Here is a 15,967-nt window from a genome sequence, read left to right as displayed (position 1 = left end):
CATCCCACAATTGGTATGGCGATTGTAGTATTCCACAGCCTAGCATTACCAATTTGGTTGTTGGCCAGGTTGTCTGAACAATTAGGCCAAGCGAATATTTCTTCTGCTAATACGGGAACTGCTAGAAAAGGTATACTTGTGGCTGATACCGGCGAATGGGTACAGATCCAACAATCTGTCAGGGTTTGTGTATTGTTTAACAAGTCATGCACTAATTTTCTATGATGTTGTACGAATCTATTGTTCAAAGGGGCTAGAGAATTCAGTCTATCCCACGCCTCCGTTGAGGTTATCATTATTAACATCAATATCATGAGTTTATACTGCTTTTCTTGCAATGGCTTGCATGTATCCATGATGCCTTTCCTTCAAGCTTGACTGATGTAGGTGTTGTCAACAGGACTTGGAAGGGTCCGTCAAACCTTGGTTCTAGAGCCTTTCTGGTGTGTCTTTTTACATAGACTTGATCACCTGGTTCCAACTTGTGACTTCCTTCTGTGTTGTCAGGATCTGGAAGGGAAGCAAAAACTTGTGCATGCACCTTAGTTAATTGTTTCTGAAGATTTTGCACATAAGAAGTCAATGACTCAATATTTAACACAAGTTGCTGTGGAAAATAACATCCTAAATTGGCAGTCCTGCCAAACAAAATTTCATATGGAGACAGTTTAGTCTTACCCCTTGGGGTATTGCGTATTGAGTAAAGGGCCAGTGGAAGGCATTCTGTCCAAGGCTTTCCTGTTTCAGCCATGGCTTTCTGTATTTTTAATTTTAAAGTTCCATTCATGCGTTCCACCTTACCAGAACTTTGAGGATGGTACGGAGTGTGTAACTGACTTTCAACACCCAACATTTTCAGTACATTTTGAAATATTTCTCCAGTGAAATGAGTACCCCTATCTGACTCGATCACTTCAGGGAGACCGTAACGGGGTATCAGTTCGGCAACTAGCTTTACAGCAGTGTTTTTAGCTGAAGCCTTCCGAACTGGATAGGCCTCTGGCCACCCCGAGAACATGTCCACACATACCAACACATACTCATACCCATTACTTTTTGGCAGCTGGATAAAGTCTATTTGTAATCGCTGAAACGGGTAGAGAGGTCGGACGTGGTGCTTCATAGGGGTCTTTGTTGTCTGTCCGGGATTATGTGCCAGGCATATAGCGCATGCAGCACAATAGTCTCTTGCATAGTTGCCAAAACCTGGAGCCAACCAGACTTGCTTTGCCAGTAGTGTCATTGCATTTGCAGACACATGAGTAGGGTGGTGCAGTCCACCAACTACAATCGGATACCAGGCTCTAGGTAGACATATTAGTCCATCTTTCTTCCAAATTCCCGCTTGTTCTTCTGCCCCTTCCTTTTTCCACCTGTCCCTCTCCTCTTCTCCTGCATCTTCCTGTGCTTGTCTCAGTCTATCTTCAGTATTTTCAGTGGGGTTTACAGTATGAACCTGTTGTAAGGGTTTGACAGCTGCTGCTTTGGCTGCTTTATCAGCCCTATCATTTCCCCTAGATTCCCTAGTGTCGAGTCTCACATGTGCAGCTACCTTGATTACTGCTACTTCTTTTGTTTCTTGTGCAGCCTCTAAGATCTGTTTGATCAGAGAAGCATGTTTTACAGGTTGTCCTGACGCTGTCATGTAACCTCTAGCTCTCCAGATTACTCCAAAATCAAACACAATACCATGTGCATACCTAGAATCAGTGTATATATTAGCTGTCTGGTTCTCAGCTATTTTAAGAGCTTCAATCAATGCTGTTAGTTCTGCTTCTTGTGCAGACTGTTTCGGTGGAAGTGGTTCTGCTTTGAGAGTTTCAGATTCTGACACAACTGCATACCCTGTATGGAAGTTACCTGTGTCATCTGCAAACCTACTACCATCTATAAACAGCTCTAAATCTGGATTTTGAAGTGGTGTTTCGGATACATTGGGTAAGCCTACCGTTTCTTGTAAAATGAGCTCTGTACAATCATGTGTGTCTGTAGGGAAAAAATTTGCGTGTGGATCAGTGTCCTTATTCCCCCCTTCAGACTCGAGAGGTAGCAGTGTAGCTATATTGAGAGTCTGAAGCCTAGCAAATGTGATAGTAGAGGGGAGCAACAAAGAACACTGTAGCCGCAAATGTCTGGCCATGGAAATGTGTTTTGGTTGGACCTGGTTTAATATCCCATAAACATCATGTGTAGTTTGAACTGTGAGTGGATACTCTAGGACAATTTCTGATGCTTTGTCCAACAATAGTGAGACAGCAACAACTACACGTACACAGGTTGGCGCTGCTCTAGCTACGGGATCTAACCTTGCTGAAAGATATGCAATTGGTCTTTGTTTCCCTGCATGCTTCTGGGTAAGAACTCCTGTAGCATGGGAATCAACTTCTGCAGCCATAAGCTGAAACGGTTTGGTGTAGTCTGGTAGTCCTAACGCTGGAGCTGAAACAAGGGCATCTTTTAATTGTTGGAACGAAATCTGACCTTCTTTTGTCAACAAATAAGGTTCACTTTTTACACAGTCATACAGTGGTTGCATTAGTTGACTGGCATGTATAATCCATTGTCTACAATGAGACACTATTCCTAAAAATGCTCGTAGCTGTTTATGATTTCTAGGCTCATTCATCTGTCTTATTGCTTCAGTTCTTTGTGGTGTAAGATGCTTTTTACCTTGAGAAATGCAATGACCTAGAAAGACCACTTTGGTCTGACAAACTTGTAGCTTTTGTCTATTCACTTTACACCCTTCTTTTTCTAAAAAACATAGTAAACTCACAGTGGACCTTTTTGCAGTTTCTAGATCTGGGCAGCAAAGTAGTAGGTCATCCACATACTGCAAAATTACTACCTGTGGTTCGGGTTCAAACCTCTGAAGGACTGTTTGTAGGGCATTTGAATAAAGAGTAGGGGAGTGTATCATTCCCTGTGGAAGGCGTGTCCACGCCAACTGTTTGCCCTTAAATGTAAATGCAAACAAATGCCAACTATCTTGGTGTAAAGGAACCGAGAAAAATGCATTTGAAAGATCTATTACAGTAAATACTTGAGAACTGGCTGGTATCTGTGATAGTAACGTATGAGGATTGGGTACAACTGGGGTGATTGGATCTAGAACTTTGTTTATTTCTCTTAAATCATGTACCATACGATATTTGGGCATAGAACTCTTATCAAGAGTTCTCTTTTTGACTGGATACAGAGGAGTGTTAGCAGGTGATTGTATCTCTACCAAAACTCCTTTCTCTTTATATCCCTCTATCTGTTTTGTAATCGCTAGTTCCTGCTGGGCACTCACAGGGTATTGTCTGAGCTGTGGGAGAACAGTTCCTGGTTGCACAGATAGTTTTACAGGAGAGATATGCAATAGTCCCACATCGGTGTCACCCTGTGCCCACAGTGTTTCTGGGACCATTGAGAGGTCTAGATCTGTGGTGTACTCTTTTTCTTCAGCATAATCCTCAAAAGCCTGAATTCTAACATATTGTTCTAATGTTTCTGCATCATCAGGGATAGTCAGTATAACTGTGCCATCTTCCCTAAAATTGATGTTAGCTTCTAATTTCTTTAGGACATCAGTTCCTAACAAACATGTTGGGGCACCTCTGGCATACAAAAATCTGGATGCAAAACATTTAGGTCCTAATGAGACCTCTAGGGGCACAGTATATGGCAGTGTTCGAATTACCCCATCATAACCCTTAGCAAAAGTTGTTTGTTCTGAAATATCTTCCGGATTCGGAAGAAAATCTTGATTCAAAATTGAGGAAGTTGCACCTGTATCTATCAAAAATGGAATCTCTCTCCCCCCCACATTCACCTGTATCATAGGTCTTCTAGCTGGTAGGGAAGTTTGTAACACATCGAGTCAATCTGAATCTGGTATGGGACCATCTATGATGGTAGATTTCTGCTGGTTGTCCGTTTGGGGAGGGTTATTTCTGGGAACAAATTTGCCTGACTTTATATCTGCCAACTTCTTCCTGCACTCTCTTTGGAAATGACCTGGCTTTTTACAGTAGTGGCAAGGAAAGTTGTGTCTCACTCTTCCTCCTGTATTAGCTTGTGCTATTCTAACAGGCTTACGATTCTCTCTCATATCCATGACTATTCCTAAACATCGTTGTTTCACAATATTTGGTTGTTCAATTGTTCTCCAATCTGGAGTAGAGGATTTAAATTTTTCTCTGATTTTCGGATCTAGCCCCTCTATTAATTGTTTTGTAAAAAGTCTCCTTACTGAAGCATCAGTCAAATCCAATCCTTCATCCCTAAAGCTATTTTCTAATTCTTGACTATATTCTTCAATACTTTGCCCAAATTTCTGCATAATCACACCCGTAGATCCCCTTTCCCTCTGTTTTTCTCTCATGAAAATTATTAATGCCTCTGTGAACTGGGTACCTGATGCTTCTGTCTGTAAGGCACCCCCTTCTGCCACTGGTCTATTGGGCTGTAGGTGTGTCAATAATTCCTGAAAAAGTCCGGGGGACATTTTCATTCTACATAATTCTTCCCCGTCCGCCCAGACCCCAGCATGAGTCTGCATGATTTGTTGTATGTATTGTGCAAATCGGATGGGATATTGAGTGGGATCAGGCGCATTATGCAGGAGGGACATACCTTCAGCAGGGGACCAAGGAAAATACTGTCGGGTCTGGTGATATCTAGTTCCCATTACCCCGTCAGCACCAGGTTCCCTAAAGGGTCTTGGTACTACCCTAACAGGGGCAAGTACAGCGCCATGTCTAGGTGTACCACAGACTAGGCAATCATTTCTCCAATCTGGATTTTGTTGTCCACAGTGTGAACATACCCATCCTCCTACCCCACCAAGATTGGGATACAAGGCTGGAAATTGTTTTCCTCCTTCTGCTCCTCCAGATGGTACAAATGATTGGGCTTTTGGATCTAGGTAAGGTGGTGGGATTATGTCACAACTTTTTCCCTTCCCCATAATCCATTTGGAAGTGTCTGGATCATACTTCCAATTCTCCTCTTTAGCTGTTTTTGAGACCTCTATCATACAGTGTATGATTTCTTCCCACCCATTGTCTTTGATAATTCCACCTCGTTCTTTACTCAGTTTTTCCCATTCTGTACTGAACATAAGTGCTTCTGAAATTCCCAATTTTTCTCTTACCCTTCTAATCTGACTTCTGACTGTCTTCCCACATCTTTCCTGTATGATATCTGCTGCTTCCACTTGTCCTAAGACGGTTTTTGTCTGTTTATTTCCCATTTTTCTTTTTTATTTTTTTTTTTCAATATTAGCTATTTCTACCCCAGGTGACGTTTGGACAATCACTTATCCTAGGTGATGTCTCGTTGCCTTCTCTCCTAGGGAGCTAAAATATTGAAGGGCTGATCTGCTCCATTCTTTCTAATGTGCAGAATGTACTTAAGTGCTATTATGCACGCAAACAGACCCAGCAACACCATACAGATCACAAAACTTTCTGTGTCAGTTAGCATACTTGTCCCAGGCTCATGGACCCGCGTCCTGGGCTCATTCTATCAAACCTTATCCAGAAATGAAGGAGGTTAAGCACTTAAATGAGAGTCAAGCATGGGCGGAGGTCTCCCCGAAAGGACGCAACCACATGACCCAGTTAGGCTGACTTCCGTGTATAAGGCTTATACCCCAACTATTTCGGCTTATTTTTCTACGCACTTTTGCTCTTCTTTCACAACATACCACAACCTTCACACTGTTCACACACTGCCAGGGACAGGACTCATAAATCTATACAATATAGTAACCCGAGTTTTATAGGTATCTACTCACTACTAGACTAACCCAGCGTGACACGGCTCATAGAGATCTTTCGGATAATACAAGGCAGATAAAAGAGAACTAATAATGTCTCTTACCTGGCCAGGTTTTTCAGTTCATTTGCCGTCCATTATCCCAGATCTCCATTGTCCGTATCTGCAGGTGAATCTCGAGCAAATACTCTCATCTCGGGTCCCTGTTCGGTGCGCCAAAGAAATGTTAAGTCCTTCTCAGTCCCTGGCTTACTAGAGGTAGGGATCCTGAGTAAATGACACGCAAACAAGGTATTGTGTGATCATGTACAGGGGAAGCCCAGGAGCACATCTCTCTCTCTCTGGGCTTTGCCCTCCCTTTATATAGAAAAGAATTATTCTTTTACAGACATGCGCACAAGCGCTCATATTTCACTATCTCTTACATAAACAATCTATACCAGTCTTTATCAGTAGAAAGTTACATCATCTGGAAGGTGAATGAAAGGCTGCTATTGAAAGAAGGAATGCACACATGATTACTTCCATAAAAGGAAATGTCAAGTCAGCAGAAATGTATCTTGTTGTAAGCGAGCTTTCTCAGGAAGAAGACAAGATGGATTCCTTTAGTTCAGTCTGATCTCCACAACATTAAAAATGTACATTCCTACGTTAGGAATGTGGTAGGAGTCCTGAAGAAGGGGTGCAAGACAATGGGGTAGTTTTATAAAGCCAAAACATTCCTGAAGGTAAAGGCCCCTTCACATTAAGCGACGCTGCAGCGATACCGACAACGATCCGGATCGCTGCAGCGTCGCTGTTTGGTCGCTGGAGAGCTGTCACACAGACCGCTCTCCAGCGACCAACGATGCCGGTAACCAGGGTAAACATCGGGTAAAGGTACCTTCACACATAACGATATTGTTAACGATATCGTTGCTATTTGTGACATAGCAACGATATCATTAATGAAATCGTTATGTGTGACAGCAACCAACGATCAGGCCCCTGCTGGGAGATCGTTGGTCGCTGAGGAAAGTCCAGAACTTTATTTCGTCGCTGGACTCCCTGGAGACATCGCTGGATCGGCGTGTGTGACACCGATCCAGCGATGTCTTCACTGGTAACCAGGGTAAACATCGGGTAACTAAGCGCAGGGCCGCGCTTAGTAACCCGATGTTTACCCTGGTTACCATGCTAAAAGTAAAAAAAAACAAACACTACATACTTACCTACCGCTGTCTGTCCTCCAGCGCTGCGCTCTGCACTCCTCCTGCACTGGCTGTGAGCCGGAAAGCAGAGCGGTGACGTCACCGCTCTGCTTTCCGGCTCCCAGACAGTACAAGAGGAGAGCAGAGAAGCAGAGCGCAGCGCTGGAGGACAGACAGCGGTAGGTAAGTATGTAGTGTTTGTTTTTTTTTACTTTTAGCATGGTAACCAGGGTAAACATCGGGTTACTAAGCGCGGCCCTGCGCTTAGTTACCCGATGTTTACCCTGGTTACCGGCATAGTTGGTCGCTGGAGAGCGGTCTGTGTGACAGCTCTCCAGCGACCAAACAGCGACGCTGCAGCGATCCGGATCGTTGTCGGTATCGCTGCAGCGTCGCTAAATGTGAAGGGGCCTTAACTAAGCGCAGGGCCGCGCTTAGTAACCCGATGTTTACCCTGGATACCATGCTAAAAGTTAAAAAAAACAAACACTAGATACTTACCTACCGCTGTCTGTCCTCCAGCGCTGCGCTCTGCTTCTCTGCACTCCTCCTGTACTGGCTGTGAGCCGGAAAGCAGAGCGGTGACGTCACCGCTCTGCTTTCCGGCTCACAGACAGTACAGGAGGAGTGCAGAGCACAGCGCTGGAGGACAGACAGCGTTAGGTAAGTATGTAGTGTTTGTTTTTTTTAACTTTTAGCATGGTATCCAGGGTAAACATCGGGTTACTAAGCGCGGCCCTGCGCTTAGTTACCCGATGTTTACCCTGGTTACCAGTGAAGACATCGCTGGATCGGTGTCACACACGCCGATCCAGCGATGTCAGCGGGAGATCCAGCGACGAAATAAAGTTCTGGACTTTATTCAGCGACCAACGATCTCCCAGCAGGGGCCTGATCGTTGGTCGCTGTCATACAGAACGATTTCATTAACGATATCGTTGCTACGTCACAAATAGCAACGATATCGTTAACAATATCGTTATGTGTGAAGGTACCTTTAGAGAAGCCAATCTCGCATCAATCAGTTGTAAAAAAATGATTACAAAAAGGGAATCGACATAACAGATACAGCCTGGCATTTTTCAGAGAAAAAAAAAATGAAACAAAATGTGGAGCTGTTCTTAGAAAATGTAGAACTGTTGGTATAAACTATCAATGACTAAGGTGCACCCCAAAATGGGACCATTAAAAAAACAACTTATCGCACAAGAAACAAACTATCATGAAGGTACAGTGATGTTTTACCACCGAAGTTACACTACCCAGACCCCCAACCTCTGCTCAGACAGATCATCTTGAAAAATGGCAAGCATAAATGTAAAAACTTGTATACCAAGGTCAAAATGTAATTTGTACCATGCCATAAGTGCCATTAACTAAAATTAACAAAAAAATACAGTACGGTACTTTAACTTTTGAGCTTTTGAGCTGATGATATTTGTGCAACACAATAACTTTCCTCTTGGATGAGCACTCTGTTTATGATCCACTCTTAAAGGATCATAGATACATAGATGAAAAATACTGATAAGATACTGAAGTGTGAATCAGGCTTTGTTCCCTTAAAGGGAACATGAAGCAGGATTGTGCCATCTTGGTGGAGACAATTTTTTTTTCTCTAGCCAGATGGCACCGCCAGCGCCTGCACAGTAGCATCTATTGGATTGCCGATAGATGCTACTGAGCAGGCGCGTCAGGCGCCATTTTGAGACCGGATTTGCCCATCATACATGTGATCACCTGACTGCTGAAGGTGATTTTTTTTTCCAAAACATATAATCAGTTTGTGAAATAGAGGGCAGGTCACTGAGAGATCAGTCATGTATGTCAGATAATACAGATGAATACCTAATCAGAGCACCACATGAAGACTCCCCACAGGCCGCCCCGGAGCACGAGCAGATCATTAACTAAAAACTGAAAATAAAGATTAAACAACAACCACAAGATGGATTTCATCAACCAAGGTATCATTGTAATCAGTATAACAGCGCCGACCTGACACTGTGTGTAGTTTATTGTGCACAATCCTACTGACTGGTTCCCTTAAGTAACGTACACACATGGCCATAATGGTGCTGTGAAACTGATTAAAATGATGTATGTGGTGAAGAAACCCGTTTTGTGTATTTCATGTAATCAGGGTTTGAAGTTTTCTTAAGGTACCGTCACACTAAGCGACGCTGCAGCGATACTGACAACGATCCGGATCGCTGCAGCGTCGCTGTTTGGTCGCTGGAGAGCTGTCACACAGACAGCTCTCCAGCGACCAACGATGCCGGTAACCAGGGTAAACATCGGGTTACTAAGCACAGGGCCGCGCTTAGTAACCCGATGTTTACCCTGGTTACCATCGTTAAAGTAAAAAAAAAACCACTACATACTTACCTACCGCTGTCTGTCCCCGGCGCTGTGCTTCTCTGGTCTGGCTGTGAGCACAGCGGCCGGAAAGCAGAGTGGTGACGTCACCGCTCTGCTTTCCGGCTGCCTGGCGCTCACAGCCAGAGCAGAGATGCACAGCGCCGGGGACAGACAGCGGTAGGTAAGTATGTAGTGGTTTTTTTTTTACTTTAACGATGGTAACCAGGGTAAACATCGGGTTACTAAGCGCGGCTCTGCGCTTAGTAACCCGATGTTTACCCTGGTTACCAGCGAAGACATCGCTGAATCGGCGTCACACACGCCGATTCAGCGATGTCAGCGGGAGAGCCAGCGACGAAATAAAGTTCTGGCCTTTCTTCCCCGACCAGCGACATCACAGCAGGGGCCTGATCGCTGCTGCCTGTCACACTGGACGATATCGCTAGCCAGGATGCTGCAACGTCACGGATCGCTAGCGATATCGTCTAGTGTGACGGTACCTTTAGAATCACAACTTTGTGCATCAGGGCAGGACTGTGGGTAGGGTCTTTGACTCTGCCAAGGTCCCTGCGCTGCTCCTGTTTTCTTTATCATTCTCCAGGTTTAAACTTTGTGCTGGAGCCGTTCTAGCCGTGGGCGGCATTTGCACTCATTGGTCTCCTGGCAGTCTTCAGGAAATTGGCAGTGGAGATCTAAATCTGTTCATGTGCCACCACCGGCACCATTTTGCTAATGAGTGCCAGGAGATCAATGTGCGCAAGCGCTGCCTGCAACGAGGACAGCTCCAGTGCAAAGTTTAAACCAGGAGGATGATAAAGCTAGCAGGAGCAGCAGAGGGTCCATAGCAGAGCCGAGGACCCTACACACAGTCCCGCCCCGATGCACGAAGCTATGATTATAAGAAAACTTCAATCCCTAATTATACAAAATGCACAAAGCTGTTTTTTTTCACCACAGGTATCGTTTTAATAAATATCACAGCGCCATTATTATAGCCATGTGTGTACTTAGCAAAATCCTGCCGACAAGTTCTCTTTAAGGCAAGCACCTTCTGTGTTAGGCTGTGTGCACACGATGCGGAATTTGTGCGGATCCGCAGCGGACTTTTCTGCGCAGAAACGCTGCAGTTCCGCACAGTAATTTACAGTACAATGTAAATCAATTGGAAAAAAAAACTGTGCTAATGGTGCGGAACAATCTGCATGAAAACTGCTGCGGATCAAAAGTAGTAGCATGCTACTTCTTTTGTGCGGAACTGCAGCATTTCTGACCCCTTCCATAATAGAAATCCGCAGGGGTAAAAAACGCAGAAAATCCACAAAAAATCGGCATCAATTCTGCAACAAAAACACACAAAATCCGCATAAAATCTGTGGCAAATCTGCACTTGCCTTTTCTGATTACCAGCAAAGTTGAGTTTAACTCAATTCCTCTCTCCTATAAATATTGTCCAGCCAAGAGAAAATAATATAAAATATAACTTTTAATCATATTAAAGTAAAAGCTACCCAAAAAAAAGGAAAACAATGATAAAGTGTATCTTAAAATCTCAATTATCAATATTTATTGTCCATCCGGACCAACATCACATAGGGATATGGATACCTCCTCAGAGGTCCCTATTAAACATGCACTAAATTCAGTTCTGATCAGATTAGATGCCCGATCATAAATAACAGGACCGAAAATTAAACCATCCCGACATCATACATGATGCTCCTATTAAAGGGATATAGCTACGGTCCCTATGTGGACTAATTAGCTTGGTTACGTTCTTTGTTTGTCATACACAGAAAATATAAAAGAAAGATCTCACCCATCAGTCCTGCAGGCATCGATCATCCCCTCTTTGTTTCCAAGCAACCAAGCTCCTTCAGAGGGAGTGGATCCAAAAAAATGACCTAGTATGCCCTGTATAGGCTAGTATGGCCCTGATCCCAGAACTCCCGCCCTTACAAGGGCAGTCCACATCTGACCCTTTTATAGAATAGCCCTATTTGTCCCTGTATGTCCCGACGCGTTTCGTCTCTGCCACGACTCCTCAGGGGACCTCTATGCTCAAATAGGGTACTTGGCTACTGCGTAAGAAACTAGGGTTCCATCCTGGTAATACTCGGGCTTGCAATGGCTATTCGTCACACCCACTTTGATTACCTTTATAAGCTATACACAGCACGAAAATCAGGTGTCTAATCATAATAACTCACCCAATCCAATACCGCCGCTTATGCACGCCATTACGAACACTGCACGTGTCTTCTAGCATGGCCGCTATACTTCCGGTTTACTAGTGTGAGGTCACCATTCACCATGGTAACAGTTGCGTCCTTGCAGCGAGCACACCAAATATGGCCGCTCCATATCCGGTACACCGCCCGGAAGTAGCCGCTGGAACGCAACTTGCGCTTCAGACCAATCTATTACAGCGGCCGCAAATGAACTAACCATAGGTCACCGCGTATACAAATCGCTATGGAAACCTGCCTACGTCATTACGGTGAAAATGCCACTCATGACAACACCCGGAAGTCTCATCTGGAACGCAACCTGCGCTCCACTATGACCTATTAAAGCAGCCACTATTTATGGCAGCTTTTTACATTATCATATTTAACTTATTCAAGAATAAAGAAAACATAACGCGGCGGAATTGTTATGTTGATGCGTCTAAATTATGTACTTATAAACCATACCATAATATTCTAAAGCAATAGAGAGATACATACAATGGCTTGCCAATCAAACTGCCATGACCACATTACTTAATATTATCTCATACTCCCGCTTAAAGAATGGTGATAGAATCGGTGACATAAATTCAGAATAACGGGTAAAAAGCCTCAGAAATGAAATAAATAGGTAGTCCAGATCTAAACAAGTATTGACAGTACGTTAACCAGAGAGAAAATAACAAGCAAACTCTCATTTATAGTATCTTAAATGAAACAACTGTAATTAAGCTGCTCATTGAGCCCCCTCGGAGCTACAGTATTCAAGTGGAAAATCCACCTTGTTTCTTTCTGCAGAACGATTTTATCCCGATTTCCTCCTCGTATTGGTCTCGCCACTTTCTCGATGCCCATAAATTTGATAGAATCTGTATTACCTCCTTGACAGATATTAACGTGTCGTGCGACCGGGGTATCTCTCCTATGCACCACATCTCCAATGTGCTCCCCTATCCTTCGTTTAAACTCTCTGATGGTTTTCCCGACGTATTCTTTCCCACATACACAGGAGGCTTTGTAAATGATCCCCTTTGTACTACAATTGATGAATTCTCTCACCATGTACTCTTTCCCAGTAACATTACTGGTAAACCTGTCGCCTGTGATGATGTGGGAACAGGCAACACAATGTCAGAGTTTAAACGAAGGATAGGGGAGCACATTGGATATGTGGTGCATAGGAGAGATACCCCGGTCGCACGACACGTTAATATCTGTCAAGGAGGTAATACAGATTCTATCAAATTTATGGGCATCGAGAAAGTGGCGAGACCAATACGAGGAGGAAATCGGGATAAAATCGTTCTGCAGAAAGAAACAAGGTGGATTTTCCACTTGAATACTGTAGCTCCGAGGGGGCTCAATGAGCAGCTTAATTACAGTTGTTTCATTTAAGATACTATAAATGAGAGTTTGCTTGTTAGTTTCTCTCTGGTTAACGTACTGTCAATACTTGTTTAGATCTGGACTACCTATTTATTTCATTTCTGAGGCTTTTTACCCGTTATTCTGAATTTATGTCACCTATTCTATCACCATTCTTTAAGCGGGAGTATGAGATAATATTAAGTAATGTGGTCATGGCAGTTTGATTGGCAAGCCATTGTATGTATCTCTCTATTGCTTTAGAATATTATGGTATGGTTTATAAGTACATAATTTAGACGCATCAACATAACAATTCCGCCGCGTTATGTTTTCTTTATTCTTGAATAAGTTAAATATGATAATGTAAAAAGCTGCCATAAATAGTGGCTGCTTTAATAGGTCATAGTGGAGCGCAGGTTGCGTTCCAGATGAGACTTCCGGGTGTTGTCATGAGTGGCATTTTCACCGTAATGACGTAGGCAGGTTTCCATAGCGATTTGTATACGCGGTGACCTATGGTTAGTTCATTTGCGGCCGCTGTAATAGATTGGTCTGAAGCGCAAGTTGCGTTCCAGCGGCTACTTCCGGGCGGTGTACCGGATATGGAGCGGCCATATTTGGTGTGCTCGCTGCAAGGACGCAACTGTTACCATGGTGAATGGTGACCTCACACTAGTAAACCGGAAGTATAGCGGCCATGCTAGAAGACACGTGCAGTGTTCGTAATGGCGTGCATAAGCGGCGGTATTGGATTGGGTGAGTTATTATGATTAGACACCTGATTTTCGTGCTGTGTATAGCTTATAAAGGTAATCAAAGTGGGTGTGACGAATAGCCATTGCAAGCCCGAGTATTACCAGGATGGAACCCTAGTTTCTTACGCAGTAGCCAAGTACCCTATTTGAGCATAGAGGTCCCCTGAGGAGTCGTGGCAGAGACGAAACGCGTCGGGACATACAGGGACAAATAGGGCTATTCTATAAAAGGGTCAGATGTGGACTGCCCTTGTAAGGGCGGGAGTTCTGGGATCAGGGCCATACTAGCCTATACAGGGCATACTAGGTCATTTTTTTGGATCCACTCCCTCTGAAGGAGCTTGGTTGCTTGGAAACAAAGAGGGGATGATCGATGCCTGCAGGACTGATGGGTGAGATCTTTCTTTTATATTTTCTGTGTATGACAAACAAAGAACGTAACCAAGCTAATTAGTCCACATAGGGACCGTAGCTATATCCCTTTAATAGGAGCATCATGTATGATGTCGGGATGGTTTAATTTTCGGTCCTGTTATTTATGATCGGGCATCTAATCTGATCAGAACTGAATTTAGTGCATGTTTAATAGGGACCTCTGAGGAGGTATCCATATCCCTATGTGATGTTGGTCCGGATGGACAATAAATATTGATAATTGAGATTTTAAGATACACTTTATCATTGTTTTCCTTTTTTTTGGGTAGCTTTTACTTTAATATGATTAAAAGTTATATTTTATATCATTTTCTCTTGGCTGGACAACACTTGCCTTTTCTGCCAGGAGATGCAGATTTTGTGCGGAAAATTCTGCACCCCAATCCGCAACGTGTGCACGTAGCCTTAGGCTGCCGTCACACTAGCAGTATTTGGTCAGTATTTTACATCAGTATTTGTAAGCCAAAACCAGGAGTGGAACAATTAGGCTGGGATCACACATACGCGAGACACGGCCGAGTCTCGCAGGTGAAAACCCAACTCTGGCGCCGGCACTTCGGAGCGGAGCGTGCGGCCGCCCAGCAATACATGGAGCCACATGCTCCGCTCTGGAGTGCCGGCGCCAGAGTTGGGTTTTCACCTGCGAGACTCGGCCGTATCTCGTGTATGTGTGATCCCTGCCTTAGAGGAAAAGTATAATAGAAACATATGCACCACTTCTGCATTTATCACCCACTCCTGGTTTTGCCTTACAGGGCTGGACTGGCCATCTGGCAATTCTGGCAAATGCCAGAAGGGCCTGTCTGGTTGTGGGCTGCCTTGTCTGCTATGTTGTTAACAGAATCTGTGTTCTCAAGATACCCATACTGTTAAGAGTTGTGATGGAGCACAAAGTCGCTGACTCCGTCACTTACCCCAGCAGGCCACGGGAATCATTAGAAATATTGGTCTTGTAGTAAATCTTGCTTTCTTCAATCCAGGGTAATGTTAGTAATATATCCCCATCTGGTGCTCTGCCTTGCGCAGGTGTGTACTATGGAGGACAGAGAATGAACTTCAATCCAATATTGCAGCCAGCATGCAGCCAGCGGGTAAGGAAAGGGTGAATCAAAAACCCCAAAACCCCGCCTCCATGGCTGAAGATTGTTCCCTCCAAATTCAGGTGACAGTGTCCCTTTAAGGCCAGCTGAGTAATCTGGCAGTAATACATACTGCTACCACATGTTTTCTAGGACTCTAGCTATACTTCTGTTACAATCAGGTGCCTGATGTTCTACTTAGCTGCTTGTGAGTGGTATACAACACACAGCACTATTTCCAAATCAGCTATGCTGTTCGTAGCGTTGTTCACCCCCTGAAATCTGTTGTACCAATATACCTGCCAACCTACTCATCTCTGCTAATCCAAGATGCTGCCGGCCTACTTATCTCTACTGTTCCAAAGTGCTGTCTGCACCCACAATTCTGCTAGACCAGGTACTTGCCAGCCTATTCGTCTCTGCAAATCCAAGGTGCTTTCTTAACATTAAACTTTGCTGAATCAAGTTATCTAATGGTCCCCGCTGCTTCATGTGCTGTTACTCAACTGCTTCAACACCTCCAGTCCTTGCTCAACATGGCCTACAGCTTATCAAGTCCAGCCTGATTGCCTCTCTAGTTTCAGGGTATTGTCCACACCCTCAACTTTGCTGCATCAGGGTATGTGCACCCTACTTGAGTCTACTAATCCAATGTGTTGTCCTTAAGGCCCCGTCACACTTAGCGACGCTAAAGTGATCCCGACAACGATACGACCTGTCAGGGATCGTTGCTGCATCGCTATGTGGTCGCTGGTGAGATGTCAAACTGTGAGATCTCCCCAACG

The sequence above is a fragment of the Ranitomeya imitator genome, chromosome 4, assembly GCF_032444005.1.
Source record: "Ranitomeya imitator isolate aRanImi1 chromosome 4, aRanImi1.pri, whole genome shotgun sequence".
Classification (NCBI taxonomy): Eukaryota; Metazoa; Chordata; class Amphibia; order Anura; family Dendrobatidae; genus Ranitomeya; species Ranitomeya imitator.
The sequence above is the reverse complement of the archived record's forward strand: the minus strand, read 5'-3'. Positions refer to the sequence as shown.